Below are 14,370 nucleotides of genomic sequence, written 5' to 3' on the forward strand. Positions count from 1 at the left end.
CATTCCAGACCCACAGACCAGTGTGCCCACTACAGTCCCCTGAGACACCCTGGTCTCCTAATCATGTGTGTCATCCAACACTGTGCCCATTCTATGTGTGTTCAGCATGGGTCTCTCTCTGTGGCATTGGTTCCTGGCATAGTTTGTATTTTTCCTGTGTCTGCTACATGTGTCCACTGGACAGGGATACAAGATGTGGCTTGTGCGTACTCATACTGGGCAGTGCTTTTGTGCCTATTCACAATAATCTGTTGATGGTTGTTTATCACAAATATGTATTGCCAGCCCCACGAGGTGAGCTTGGGTTACTTTTGGAATTGTTGCTGCACAGTTTTTGTTACCCTGATTCAGAGGTCTAACTTCTTGAGCTGTATCAATCACATTGACTGAGGGATGGGGGTGTTCTGCAGGAGAGGTCTACATGGGCCTGCCTGATTTAGCCTTGCCAGGTCTGACATGTGGGTGAGAATTGGCTGAACAATGATTCACCATGCACTGCTCCTGTGATGGTGACCAGTGATTTCATTTGGGGCTTCGCAGCCTATGTCATTTAGTTCCAGACATGATTCAGGATCATACGTTTTTGCCACATGTATGTAGTTCAGATGCAACGCTGTTTTGTCTTAATGTGCACACTTCTGTGTTGACATTTTGCCTGGGAATAACGGTGTGTGCACAATGCAGGAAAGATTTTGTTCATCACAATTGCTGGCCCAGTAGCTTAAGCATTGTCCAGAGTTGGGATATGGGTTCCACTCCACATGACAGCCAGTACGTTTTATGTGCAAGCAACTGTGTCATCAGGGAATGGATGCCCATGTGAGGACCAGAGCCGGACTGGGAACCACAACCGGCCCTGGCAAAGTGTTCAACCGACCCCCCCCGCTCCCCACTCGGAGGGGAGGGGTGGAAGGGGGGCCGGCCGAGCACTTTCTCGGGGCCGGTTTACAGCCGATTTTGTTTACAGGGCCGATTTTGAGGCTAAGCTGCAAAAACGGCCCTGTAACAAAAATGGCCCCCAGGGGCCCAAAACCGGCCCCCACCTGTGCGGCACACCGGGGGATTACCCGGTGCCCGCTATGGCCAGTCCGGGCCTTGACATATTTCAAATTGTGTCACATAAATGATTGTACCTTGGCACTCACAACACTTGCTAAAAGTTGTTCATGTTTAGAATGTGTTAATATCATGAATTGTGTAAAGGACAATTATGTGCCTGCATGATAGTTGTCTCACAAGGTAGTACACCAAAACAACATTTCCACTTTTTTTAAAGAAGCTGGCACATTTTCAAAGAGGCCAGTGTTAGTGATTAATGGTGTGCCTTGATCTCCATATACGTGTCTTGAGCTCTTGAAACTCCTTTGTTATCAATTATACAAACTAATGAGTGTCAAGAACATCAAGACCTCCATTGGACCATGTATATGGCAAATCCGCAAGCCCATTTGTTTCTAACAGTGTTTTATCTTAAAGGGTGCCAGCTGTTTCAATGAATGTGTACATTTTTTTTGTGTACATTTCATTGTGAGACATCTTTCATGCAGGCACATACGTGTTCTCTTCACAAGATGGCGAATTAACAGATTCAATACATGTCAATTGTGTAAAGTATGGTGAGTCCCAAGATGCCAACATTTATTTACATTTATTTTTTGCCCAATGAACTTACAGGGCTCGGAGTGTGGAGTCACCTTGGGGAATGAGGTGGGTTAGTTTGCCCTGAGGGGCACCACTACTGTTTATTTCTTTGTGAACTTCAGGTGGCATCACTTCATTGTATTGATCTGCTCTACTCTAAACAAACACTAGCTTATCTGTGTAATTCTCATTCAAGTTGTAGCCTGGTGTGTTCTTTGGATCCTTGTGTCCAAGTAGAATTGTGTCTATACCAACTGGGCAGTACACGGCTCAAATATGTGCAGAGTTATCTGGCTGTTACTCATGATGCATGCCATGATTTGCAGTGTGACCTACTGATTTTGTGCTCATGTGTCAGATGTGTACAGGTGACTGATGTATTTCTGTTTCTTCTCCTTGCCCACAGCATCATCAACAGAAACTGGAGGAGACAGCTGCAAGGACCAAGAGGAGGGACCCAGACACAGTGCCACCAGCGTGGAGGAGTCGGAGGGAGCCAGTGGCACGGAGGGTGAGGGGAGCCAGTCTGGCGACCTGTTGGAAGACGAAACATCATCTTACCACACCGACTGATCCAATTCTGGCTCCCTGGAGGAGGGGGAATATGCAGCAACCCCGGGCAGCTGCACAGAGTCTGTCCCCGCCCCCTCCAGCACCATCTCCATCCTCCCAGTTGCTCCCATCCCTTCTGGCCGTGCAGCCCCCCATGTCTCCTTCAGGCCCGGCACCGCAGCCCTTGCCCCTGTCACCCCTGCTGCCCTCAGTGCAGAGTCTGCGGACTTACTCCGCCAGTTGCATGATGGTCAGACATCGATGCTGAGTGTCCTCCATTCACACACTCAAATACTGACCCAGTTGTTGTCTTTCATGGAGGGCATGTCAGCAACGATGTCTTACCAACGTCGGATAATGCAGTCCATGGACTCATCACTGACGGCAGCAGTTTCCCTCCTGCAGTGGTCCGCCCCCCTCCTTCGGAACCATCCACACTTCCCTCTCCCATACCTGTCCAATGCACACGCAGGAAGACACCATCGAGCAGCCCAACAGACACAGGCAGCACATCCCCACATATGGCAAAGCGCACACCTCCTGGCATGCACACTCAGGGGGCTGCAGGCACACCCACGGGGACTGGGCTTAGACCGCATACACGCAGCCATAGTCACAGTGCGCAACCATCACAGCCCTCTACCTCCACTCCAATTGTGTCCTCGGGTATAGGGGTTGGGCTGGCCGAACTGGCTGCAGTGTGCTGCACTGAGTACCAGCCCACCTTCGGCGCTGCACAAACCACTGAGGAGGGTGTGTACGCCCCTGCACCCACCCTACCTACCCTTACCACCCTTGCCTGGTCCTGACCCCCATGATGCCCCCCAAGTGTCCACATCCCATTAACAGATCCATGTGCAGGCAAGTTGGGGTAGACGGCCTAACCAACGTCCCCCTACAAGGACTATTGACTGGACTGGCTATTGGCCTTATTTGAGCAGAGACTCATGTTTGCACTTCTTTTTTGTTCATGCTGAATAAAGCCTTTTATTTTACGTTCACAACTGTTGCATTTCAGGTACTTGATGTTGGTGATGAGGGACCTGGATTGCTGTCATGGTAATGTTTTGGGGTTCTTAAAGATGTTTTTTGTTGATGGTCATGAGGTGGACCATGGTATCTGTGTGCCATCACAATGTCTCTGCAATTAATCATTGGTTGTGTGTGGTCAGTTTGGCTAGAGACATTTTCCCAAGGAGTGTTCCTTCCTCTGTGGCACCAGACATCTTAACTGCAGACAGTTGCACAATTGTTGTGCTGACATGTGTGCACATTTCCTTTTTTGGTGACTGTTCCCTTCAACAATGGCCATGCCTGCTCACAGATGTCTACTGCTCATTTGTCTGTGCCATGCTTGCAAATCACTGTACTTGTGTTTTGAGTATGTACAAATGCCTTCATAGACACATTCACCCTTTTCACCACTATGCATGTGTATAATCACAGCCTACCCCTATGTTGGGGATTGTTCTGCAGGGTATTTTGGGCACATGAGTCACAATTTTGTGCATTGTATCTAAGGGGTTTCAACCCTATTCCTTCCATGATACACTACATCTTGGTGGTCTGACAACCACCTGGACATTCATATCAGTCCTGCGATGCGTGTGACAGTGTGTGTTCCCTTTCGCTCTGTGTTTGATAGGCTGTTACATCACTATACACTATTGTGTCATGATGGTAGGGTGTGTATTTTGCCAGCAACCTCCATAGGTGGGTATGCATGTGGAATTTAACATCACACCCACATGTGGTGTGTCACGCAGTGTGTGAGAGTTATCCATCCTCCAGGGAGTGGGACACTGCTGTAAGTGATGTGTTGCTATGGCACTATCATGAACGTCACAAGGTAGGAATGTGCACATACCCCCATATAGTTGTGTTATGATGCTGATGATGTACCCCCTATATCTGAGCACTGCTGGGAGTCATATCCACCCACCCCTCATATGTCTGGTCACTGCTGGGATTCATATCCAGCCACCCCTCCTATGGCTGGCCACTGCTGGGAGTCCTATCCACCCACCCCTCATATGTCTGGCCTCTGCTGGGAGTCATATCCACCCACCCCTCATATGGCTGGCCTCTGCTGGGAGTCTTCTGCACCCACCCCCATACTGTTGGCCTCTGCTGGGAGTCCTCTGCACCCACCCCCATACCGTTGGTCTCTGCTGGGAGTCATATCCACCCACCCCTCATATGTCTGGCCACTGCTGTGAGTCCTCTGCACCCACACCCATTCTGTTGGCCTCTGGTGGGAGTCCTCTGCACCCACCCCTCATATGTCTGGCATCTGTTGGGAGTCCTCTGCACCCGCCCCCATACTGTTGGCCTCTGCTGGGAGTCCTCTGCACCCACCCCCATACTGTTGGCCTCTGCTGGGAGTCCTCTGCACCCACCCCCATACTGTTGGCCTCTGCTGGGAGTCATATCCACCCACCACTCATATGTCTGGCCACTGCTGGGAGTCCTCTGCACCCACCCCCATACTGTTGGCCTCTGCTGGGAGTGCTGTGCACCCACCACTCATATGTCTGGCCTCTGCTGGGAATCATATCCACCCACCCCTCATATGTCTGGCCTCTGTTGGGAGTCCTCTGCACCCATCCCTATGCTGTTGGCCTCTGCTGGGAGTCATATCCACCCACCCCAAATATGTCTGGCCACTGCTGGGAGTCCCCTGCACCCAACCCTCATATGCCTGTCCTCTGCTGGGAGTCCTGTGCACCCACCCCTCATATGTCTGGCCTCTGCTGGGAATCATATCCACCCACCCCTCATATGTCTGGCCTCTGCTGGGAGTCCTAGTCTGCACCCACCCCCATACTGTTGGCCTCTGCTGGGAGTCATATCCACCCACCCCTTATATGTCAGGCCACTGCTGGAAGTCCTCTGCACCCACCCCCATACTGTTGGCCTCTGCTGGGTGTCCTGCGCACCCACCCCTCATATGTCTGGCCTCTGCTGGGAGTCCTCTGCACCCAACCCTCATATGTCTGGCCTCTGCAGGGAGTCATCTGCGCCCACACCCATATGGTTGCCCTTTGCTGGGAGTCAGATCCACCCACCCCTCATATGTCTGACCACTGCTGGGAGTCCTCTGCAACCACCCCCATACTGTTGTCATCTGCTGGTAGTCCTCTGCACCCACCCCCATACAGTTGGCCTCTGCTGGGAGTCCTCTGCACCCACCCCTCATATGTCTGGTCTCTGCTGGGATTCCTCTGCACCCATCCCTTTACTGTTGGCCTCTGCTTGGAGTCATATCCACCCACCCCTCATATGTCTGGCCACTGCTGGGAGTCCTCTGCACCCAACCCTCATATGTCTGTCCTTTGATGGTAGTCCTGTGCACCCACCCCTCATATGTCTGCCTCTGCTGGGAAACATATCCACCCACCCTTCATATGTCTGGCCTCTGCAGGGAGTCCTCTGCACCCACCCCCATACTGTTAGCCTCTGCTGGGAGTCATATCTACCCACCCCTCATATGTCTGGCCACTGCTGGGAGTCCTCTGCACCCACCCCATACTGTTGGCCTCTGCTGAGAGTCCTGCACACCCACCCCTCATATGTCTGGCCTGCGCTGGGAGTCCTCTGCACCCACCCCTCATATGTCTGGCCTCTGCTGGGAGTCCTCTGCACCCACACCCATACTGTTGGCCTCTGCTGGGAGTTATATCCACCCACCCCTCATATGTCTAGCCACTGCTGGGAGTCCTCTGCATCCACCCCCATACTGTTGGCCTCTGCTGGGAGTCATATCCACCCACCCCTCATATGTCTAGCCTCTGTTGGGAGTCCTCTGCACCCACCACTATACTGTTGGCCTCTGTTCGGAGTCATATACACCCACCCCTCATATGTCTGGCCACTGCTGGAAGTCCTCTGCAACCACCCCCATACTGTTGTCATCTGCTGGTAGTCTTTTCCACCCACCCCTGATATGTCTGGCCTCTGCTGGGAGTCCTTTTGGACCCACCCCCATACTTTTGGCCTCTGCTGGGAGTCTTTTCCACCCACCCCTTATATGTCTGGCCTCTGCTGGGAGTCAAATCCACCCACCCCTCATATGTCTGGCCTCTGCTGGGAGTTCTCTGCACCCACCCCCATACTGTTGGCCTCTGCTGGGAGTCCCGTGCACCCACCCCTCATATGTCAGGCCTCTGCTGGGAGTCCTCTGCACCCACCCCTCATATGTCTGGCCTCTGCTGGGAGTCCTCTGCACCCACCCCCATACTGTTGGCCACTGCTGGGAGTCATATCCACCCACTCTCATATGTCTGGCCTCTGCTGGGAGTCATATCCACCCTCCCCTCATATGTCTGGCCTCTGCTGGGAGTCATATCCACCCACCCCTCATATGTATGGCCTCTGCTGGGAGTCCTCTGCACCCATCCCCATACTGTTGGCCTCTGCTGGGAGTTCTCTGCACCTACCCCTCATTTGTCTGGCCTCTGCTGGGAGTCCTCTGCACCCACCCCCATACTGTTGGCCACTGCTGGGAGTCATATCCACCCACCCCTCGTATGTCTGGCCTTTGCTGGGAGTCATATCCACCCACCCCCATACTGTTTGCCACTGCTGGGAGTCCTCTGCACCCACCCCTCATATGTCTGGCCTCTGCTGGAAGTCATGTCCACCCACCCTCATACTGTTTGCCACTGCTGGGTGTCATATCCACAAACCCCTAATATGTATGGCCACTGCTGGGAGTCCTGTGCACCCACCCCTCATATGTCAGGCCTCTGCTGGGAGTCATACGTACCCAACCTCATACTGTTGGTCACATGGGGTTGATGGCTTGTGTGCGCCTCGTATAAGTATTGTGAGGGTGCCGTACGCGAGCACGTGTGACGCACCATACCCCAACATTCATGGCGTGTGTGCGCATCGTAGCACTATTGCAATGGTGCCATACGCGAGCACATGTGATGCACCATACCCCGACATTCATGGCGTGTGTGCGCATCGTGTGACACGCACCGTACCCCAACATTCATGGCGTGTGTGCACATCGTATCACCATTGCAACGGTGCCATACACGAGCGCATGTGACGCACCGTACCCCAACATTCATGGCGTGTGTGCGCATCGCGTGTGATGCAACGAACCACAACATTCATGGCGTGTGTGCGCATCGTATCACTATTGCAGTGGTGCTATACGCGAGCGTGTAAGACGCTCTGTACAATTATACCTCCGTTGTTGCGGTACGTTGTTCTCACCGTATGCGCCCTCGTCGGTTTCTGTGCACCAGGTCGTAGGCGTACAGGACTGAGATGACACGGACGATGGGGTTCATGGCGTGTATGTCGTGTACCGGGGATGCGGTTCGGTTTGTACTCTGCTTTTACGGACGTTTTGAGCTCCCGTAGGAAAAGGGTCGTACGGAGTGTCGCAGAGATGAATCGTACTTGCTGGGCCGGAAACTGCTGCTTATTTACGTATGGACATCGCGTACTGCGTGACCCGGATACAAGTTGTATGTATTTTTTTCTCGTACGGTGTTTGGTACGATTCGTACGGAGATCTGCTTTGGGTTTGGATCGTACTTCATCGTACGTACGGGGACGTTGAAGGTGTACGATTCGTACGAGAAATACGCTCCATACAGCTATTCGTAGGGGATTTTACCGAATTGGAATCGGCCCCCTTGTGTCTCACAATGGGTTTTGTCAGCTACCACTTTCTCACTGTGGGATATCTGAGAATTTAAGACTGTGCAGTGTTAGAAAGTTTGCAATGTTCTTGGCATTCTGTTTCAGTAAACATTGTGCAAACATTCTCTTAGTCTAATGTGTCATGTCTCACTCTTGAGCTAACTTACGACAGCAGATGCTTGGTCAGTAACCACTACAGTCCAGTAACTAGCTGCCTGTGCATCTTCCTCTGCAGCTAAATCAGACTCCAGGTCCAGAGAATCCCATCTTCCTGCCAAGTGATAATGAGTGGGACTGGTTGCTTGCCAAGATGTGGGTGAGGAGCTCTATTTTTTCCACCCACCAGGCTCTTTCCCACTTCCTGCGCACACACGTCTTTGCAGAGGTGTTTTGCATTTCTACATTGAGGCAGCTCCCCATGGCTCATCCTCTGTACAAGGTAAGAAAGACAAAGCAGGCAGTGCAAATAGTTTGTTGATTCCAAGCTCAATAAATGGAAACTCATTGGTCATGCTGCCCATGCATTGTTGGGTACAAAACATCAAGAATAATTGAGATTCTTGGAAACTGGAAATGAACAGAATACATAGCTAAATGTTATAGAAGAGCTGAGGCAGTGAGAATATAAGATCTGTTTGATGCAACCACTGTACCTGTGTCTCTAATAACTCCCATGGTTTCTCCGTAGCTCCTGATCCCCCACCATCGCTATACTTTGCAAATTAATGCTCTTGCCAGAGAAGTCCTTATTGGACCAGGAGGATTCTTCGATAAGGTAAGGTTGTAACTCATATCTCTAGACCACCTCTGTTGTTGGCATTCAAGAGAGGCCATGATAAAGATAGATAAAACATTAAACATAGCATAGGATATTGTAAAGCACATGTTCACTCTTCGGCCTCTTGGCACTGAAATAACAGATGTCAATTGGTAATCAACTCCGTGGTACTCATTTTATTGACCTCAGAAGTATTAAATGCTAAGTGGAACATCCAGTATTCAAACCTATGACCATGATGTCAAACACAGATCCATGGAGTGGATGCATTAGTCCACTGAGCCAGCAGACCCGCAAGATGAGGTGGATGAAATGAAAGCTATGATCCCATGGTAGAGGAGCACAGAATTCAGAAAAAAATAGATGGAACCTGCTTGGAATGAGATCAGATTTTTTACTACCTCATGACATATTCTTACCTGACCTTATTAAACATAATTACACAGTGCATTCTTCACCCTTCTCACACAGGCTACTAATTATTTTCTCTTTACCAAAAGTTTGACACATTTTTATGTGAGTGACATTCTAAAAAGTAATCTTCCCAGTGCACACCAGACATATACAAATTGTAAATAAATGATACAGGATGAGGGATTCTTGTTTTGGGCGTTTACAAGTCTCATGACCCCTGAGTGTAGACAGGTGTTTGTACTTGAAAAAAATAAGATTAAAAGATATCGACAAACAACCATGAGTGATAAATAAATAAATAAATAATTTTCTCTTGACGTCGTCTGTCGAAATCCCCCCCACCCGGCCCCACTTCCCCAATGCTCTTACCTGCCCGGGCCGCAGCTGCCTGTCAGCACTTCGATCTCCCCACTCACCTTGCCTGAAGTAGTTGGGGAAGCCCATACAGTGGATTGGAATTTAATCATTGTATTGGGCACGTCTACTTGAAGTGTAGTAGAACATTTCCATAAACTATTACTAATACAAGAATTGTTTCTGGGTGTTTTTCAGAGGCTGTATCTCAGTAGAGCTGCTAATCCTGAAGTGAGAGAAGACTCTCAGTAGTCATGACTTGGAGGCTGGATCCTTTGCTATTTGTGATTTGTTTGCCTATAGAAGAACAGCACATAAATCTGGAAAATAAACTATTCCAATCCATAGATACCTTGCACATTCTGGAAAAAACTACCTTTCCCCTGTCCTTTAGGTGGATGCCTCTTAACCTGGACAGGAACCACCTATCTTTGGCTACTCCTGCCCACATACAAGCCCTCATTGTGAAGATTAGAGCCAATCTTGTCCTTACTCTTAGATTGCCACTAGCAAGCTCTCTGTAGTCCGGCTCATGGCCTCTTGGAATAGCCTTCATCAAATACAGTCTAGAGGCACTGGAGTTGTTTGCTGCTGCGTGGATGTTTGATCATTCAAACGTTCAGGTTTTCAATTCTCTTCTGAATTGCTGGAGTGATGGTGCGGCCCTGAGGTGCATGGGGAGGTTTCTCCAAGCGTTGGCTGCTAGGTGCAAAAAGGAGTGTCCTCTGCTGTTGACTCCAAGGATCCATGGGGTGTCTGCAAAGGAGAGGGAATCTGATTAAAGGTTTCTGGTTAGTTGGTGGAGATCAAGGCATTTGTTAATGTATGCTGGTCTTTCATTGTGCAGGGCCTTCTAGGCGTGGGTCAGAATCTTAAACTGGCATCTCTACTGAATCGGGAGCAAGTGTAATTTCTTGAGAAGTGGTGTGATGTGGGTCCTTCTGGGCAGATAGAGTATGAGTCTTGTCGCTTAGTTCTGTATTGCCTGGCGTCTCTTCAGGTGTGCAGTGATTCCTACATAGAGCTTGTTTCTGTAGTCCAGTCTGCTGGTAAAATATTATATTGGTCACTTACAATTATGGTACCCTGAAGCACAATATGCAATATTAATCTAGTGCTAACACTAAACTTCAGACACAAAATCTCATATACCTAGCGTAATATAGAAAAGCTTCAACATAGTTATGTACAGGTTCCACCATTGGCAGACAACACAGAAACACATTTTACACCACTTCAAACGCTAGATACTAAAGAACCTGGACATCCTCAGGGCCATTGCTTCATAAGGAACACATTTGGCAGAGCCACAGTCACATCCAAAACAGTCAAATAAGCTATATGATCTGTAACCCACAATCAGTCTATTTGTAAACAGAGGCAGCTGGATTTTCTGTCCTATGGAAATTATTAATAATTGGGTACATCCTCCAGTAGCACCTCTGTGGCTTATTATACACCCAAAGCTACATGAATTAATCATTGGCACACACCCTAGATACAGAGCAGAAGAATGTATCCAAAATTTATAATTTGATGACTTTTGTCTAGGAGTAAAACAGTTAGGAGCAGCCTAGAACAGGGAACTAACCAGAAACTTCAATTTTCAACTACAGAACACGGCGATTGGTATAGCAGGTCTTGCTGAGCTTATATCAAGAGACATGAAATCCATGACCTACACTTCCATTTGCATCGTGGACAATCTCAAATCCCGTGAGGTTGAGTCCTTGCCCAACTTTTAGTACAGAGATGATGGGTTGAAGATCTGGTCAGCCATCAAGAGGTGAGACATGATTTTTTTTGTCCCTTGTAGTTTTTTTTTTGCTTCCAGTGGTGAGTTATAACCTGTTTGAATTTTTATGGAATGCCTTGATCCAAAACTTTGCATATAAAATATGACAGCTCAATGTCCAGTTGCAAATGAAAAAGAATATTTGTGATTGACAGATTGATACCAAAATTTACATGAGACACACAACCAAATACCTAAAAGGAGTAAAAAGTCATATATTAAAATATTCAACTTGTATTAGCATGAAGGAATGTGGAAGAAACATTGATAACACCTGCAACAGCTTGGGGCTGATGCTGAGAACTGCCAAGATTTAGAGATGGAACTGTATGCCTTTGACAGAGTTGTCCCCTCACTCCATTTTATTGTGATGTTTGATCCTCTGATTTTATTTTACAGATCATTGACATTAGCTGTTCTTGTCCAGTTGACACCCAGAATGCATTAGGTTGGAAAATGAAAAGTAAGGGGTAGAAATGTAGTGTCCAAATATCTTGTAGAGGTTGGCAAACCTATTAAAATACAGGTAAGGAGCCGATCAAAAAGGCGTTAATGGTTGATAAATAAAAAATCAACGATGGCATAGTGATGTGCTAAGGATTTTATTAGCAATGAAATTGAAACACACAAGAGGTAAGAAGTCATTGTTAAATTGGCTGGAGGGAAAACATATGATGAGTAAATTCCCTACATAGAATGCAGTCAGCTGAGAATGACAGACAAAAAGAGGAAATATAGTAGACATGGCATCCTACATGCCCTGTCCTCATGCAGCTTTTATGCAGAACATAAATAGCTGAGGTATGGGAGTACCAATGCTTGAAATTGGGAGTTAGAGAAAATCAAGTCTGAGTAATAGTTTATGAAATGTTAATTTTGATTCAATTGCATTGAAGGTTGTGATCCACAGACACAAGAGGGATGACCACAGAGGAATCAACTTGTCATCCAAAAGCCTTTAGACAGACAAGCAGATAAATTGAGGCTGGGTAAGGGACTTAAAGGAATTGTAGAACAATGTGTGTTCACCATATAAATGTGAAGCAGAACCCCAAACGAGAGAGTGAGCAAAGCAAGTTAAATATGGAGATGTGAAACAGTGGGTAAGTTATTAAAGAATGTGCTTTTAGGTCTCCTAGGATGATGAAAATCAAAATAGACGGTGGGAAGGGATAACTTAATAGTGAACCCAAGTAGCTGAATGTGACAGACTAAAGCAAGGAATGCTCATCTAACCACCTGTGCTGTGTAGAGTGTTTCACTGAAAGGTGAGTTCTCTACCATGGGATCTTTTTATACATTCTCATTCTCAGTATGTCCTGTAAAGTGTAAACCGTTCATAAGCCAGTTCTGCAAATCTTTAGTTTATTCACATTAAATTGTCTCATCATTTTGATTGAATAGTTTTGCCAACCCAAATGTAGAGTGCCGACCAGTGCTATGTGATGCCAGCGGGTTTGCTTGAAACTTTACTTTTTGTCTCCAAAGCTTCCCTGCATTGGCTCCCAGTCCGCAAGAGGATCCATTTTAAGGCCATGGTTTTGGCTTTTAAGGCTCTCCACAGCTTAGGTGCCGGGTACATTGTGAAGAGAGTCCAATTTTACCACCCTCACCGCACACTAAGGTCTTCAACACTTAAATTGGCAAGAAACTCCCAGATACCTCCGAGCACGGATTGGGGCCGCTCCTTCCAGTTGCAAGAAGTGCAATTGTGGAATATTCTGTCGGAAGAAATAAGGCTGATGCAGGATCTTCTTGCATTCAGGAAATCACTGAAAACAAGGTTGTTCCAGCTATAATGTCTCAGTTCCGTGGTCACAGTGCACAGCGAATACTGTCATCACGCCTCAGCGACGGGACACTCAATTGAGTAGCTGTGTGCTTTACAAATATCCATTAAACATAACATAACATAACATAACTGAGCCATGTTCTTTTGATGTTTTGAAAGTGCTTAAAGTTTACACATAAAAATAGGAGTTTCTTGGTTCCTTTGAGTTGTGCTCGTGTGAGATTCTTAAAAATTCATTCCTGCAAGGTCTAATTCCAGGGTCTAATTCATGAGTGAATTCAGACCACACTTCAGTAGATGATGTGGGATTTTGTGGTCTGCTAATTTTAAATGACCACGGGGAGTGTAATTTCCCTGGTCACTTTCCTAGGGTGGACACAGGAGCTATGAACAATGGAGGAGAGGTTCTGGCATGCTGATTTCAGGATTTAGGTAGAGGGGGACACTGTGGGATTATTTGCAGTAGAGCACACAAGCTCTGCTGCAAATGTGGGTAGGGTATCCCATGGGAACTTTATCCTTATTGGTCATGGAGTGCCCAGGATCATGCTAGGCAGAAATGTGGCACACCAGGGCACACTCTTCAGAACACTACTTTACCTGTGGGAGACAGGACTGCATCTGCTGCTGTGACCTGTGAGGGGGAAACAAAGGGCTTGATCTGTTCCCACTTGTACCCAGGGCAAAGAAGTGGAATCCAAGGGTCAGTTGGTTGACCTCCTGCTAAACTACAGGGACACAAAAGCTGCAAGAAGCCCATTTCCCTGAAGGAGCCAAGCTGACCAGTTTCAACTGGACATTGCTGGTGGCTTCAGTTGAAGTGAGTCCTGACTCTCGAGTGCTGTTCTTGAGGTCCTGGTACCCTTGGCTGTCATCAGTGTGTACGCCTCTTGTCTAACTAAAAAAGCTGGAGCTCAGAAATATTTTCAAGACTTTTTTACTTGGTGAACTGACAGAAGACTGGGACCAGCACGCCAGGCCGATCTGCTGAATGTGCCGTGCAGGTGGACCTGATTTCTCCATAGCTCCCACATAGTACCCCTCTCTACACTATAATTGGTTGAGGGTATTTTGACTCCAGCTTGCCGCTTCCCAAATGCAGCTGTCAATGAGGACTCTATTAACACTGAAGATCTCCTTGGCATGCAAACCCAAACTTCTACCTCTGTTGTCGACCACCGCATCGGAAACCCATCTTGATGCAACCTGGAGCCTCAAGCCTTTCTGCAGGTTCCGCTCGCTGCCTTAGCACTAACGAACCCATTGATGTCCAGAACTGGTTCTAAGCAAAGAAGGTAACTGTTGACCAGGATGTACCCAGTCTCTGTATCCATCCGGTGACACTACCCCATCTAGCACGACCCTGCCTCTACTTGGCAG

General features: G+C 48.0%; 1 pseudogene; it reads left to right on the forward strand.

Moving 5' to 3' along the window:
* The window catches only part of LOC144797977 (polyunsaturated fatty acid lipoxygenase ALOX15B-like), a 239,048-nt pseudogene that overhangs the window by 81,398 nt on the left and 143,280 nt on the right, over positions 1 to 14,370 (forward strand).

This window comes from Lissotriton helveticus, chromosome 12, assembly GCF_964261635.1.
Source record: "Lissotriton helveticus chromosome 12, aLisHel1.1, whole genome shotgun sequence".
Taxonomy (NCBI): Eukaryota; Metazoa; Chordata; class Amphibia; order Caudata; family Salamandridae; genus Lissotriton; species Lissotriton helveticus.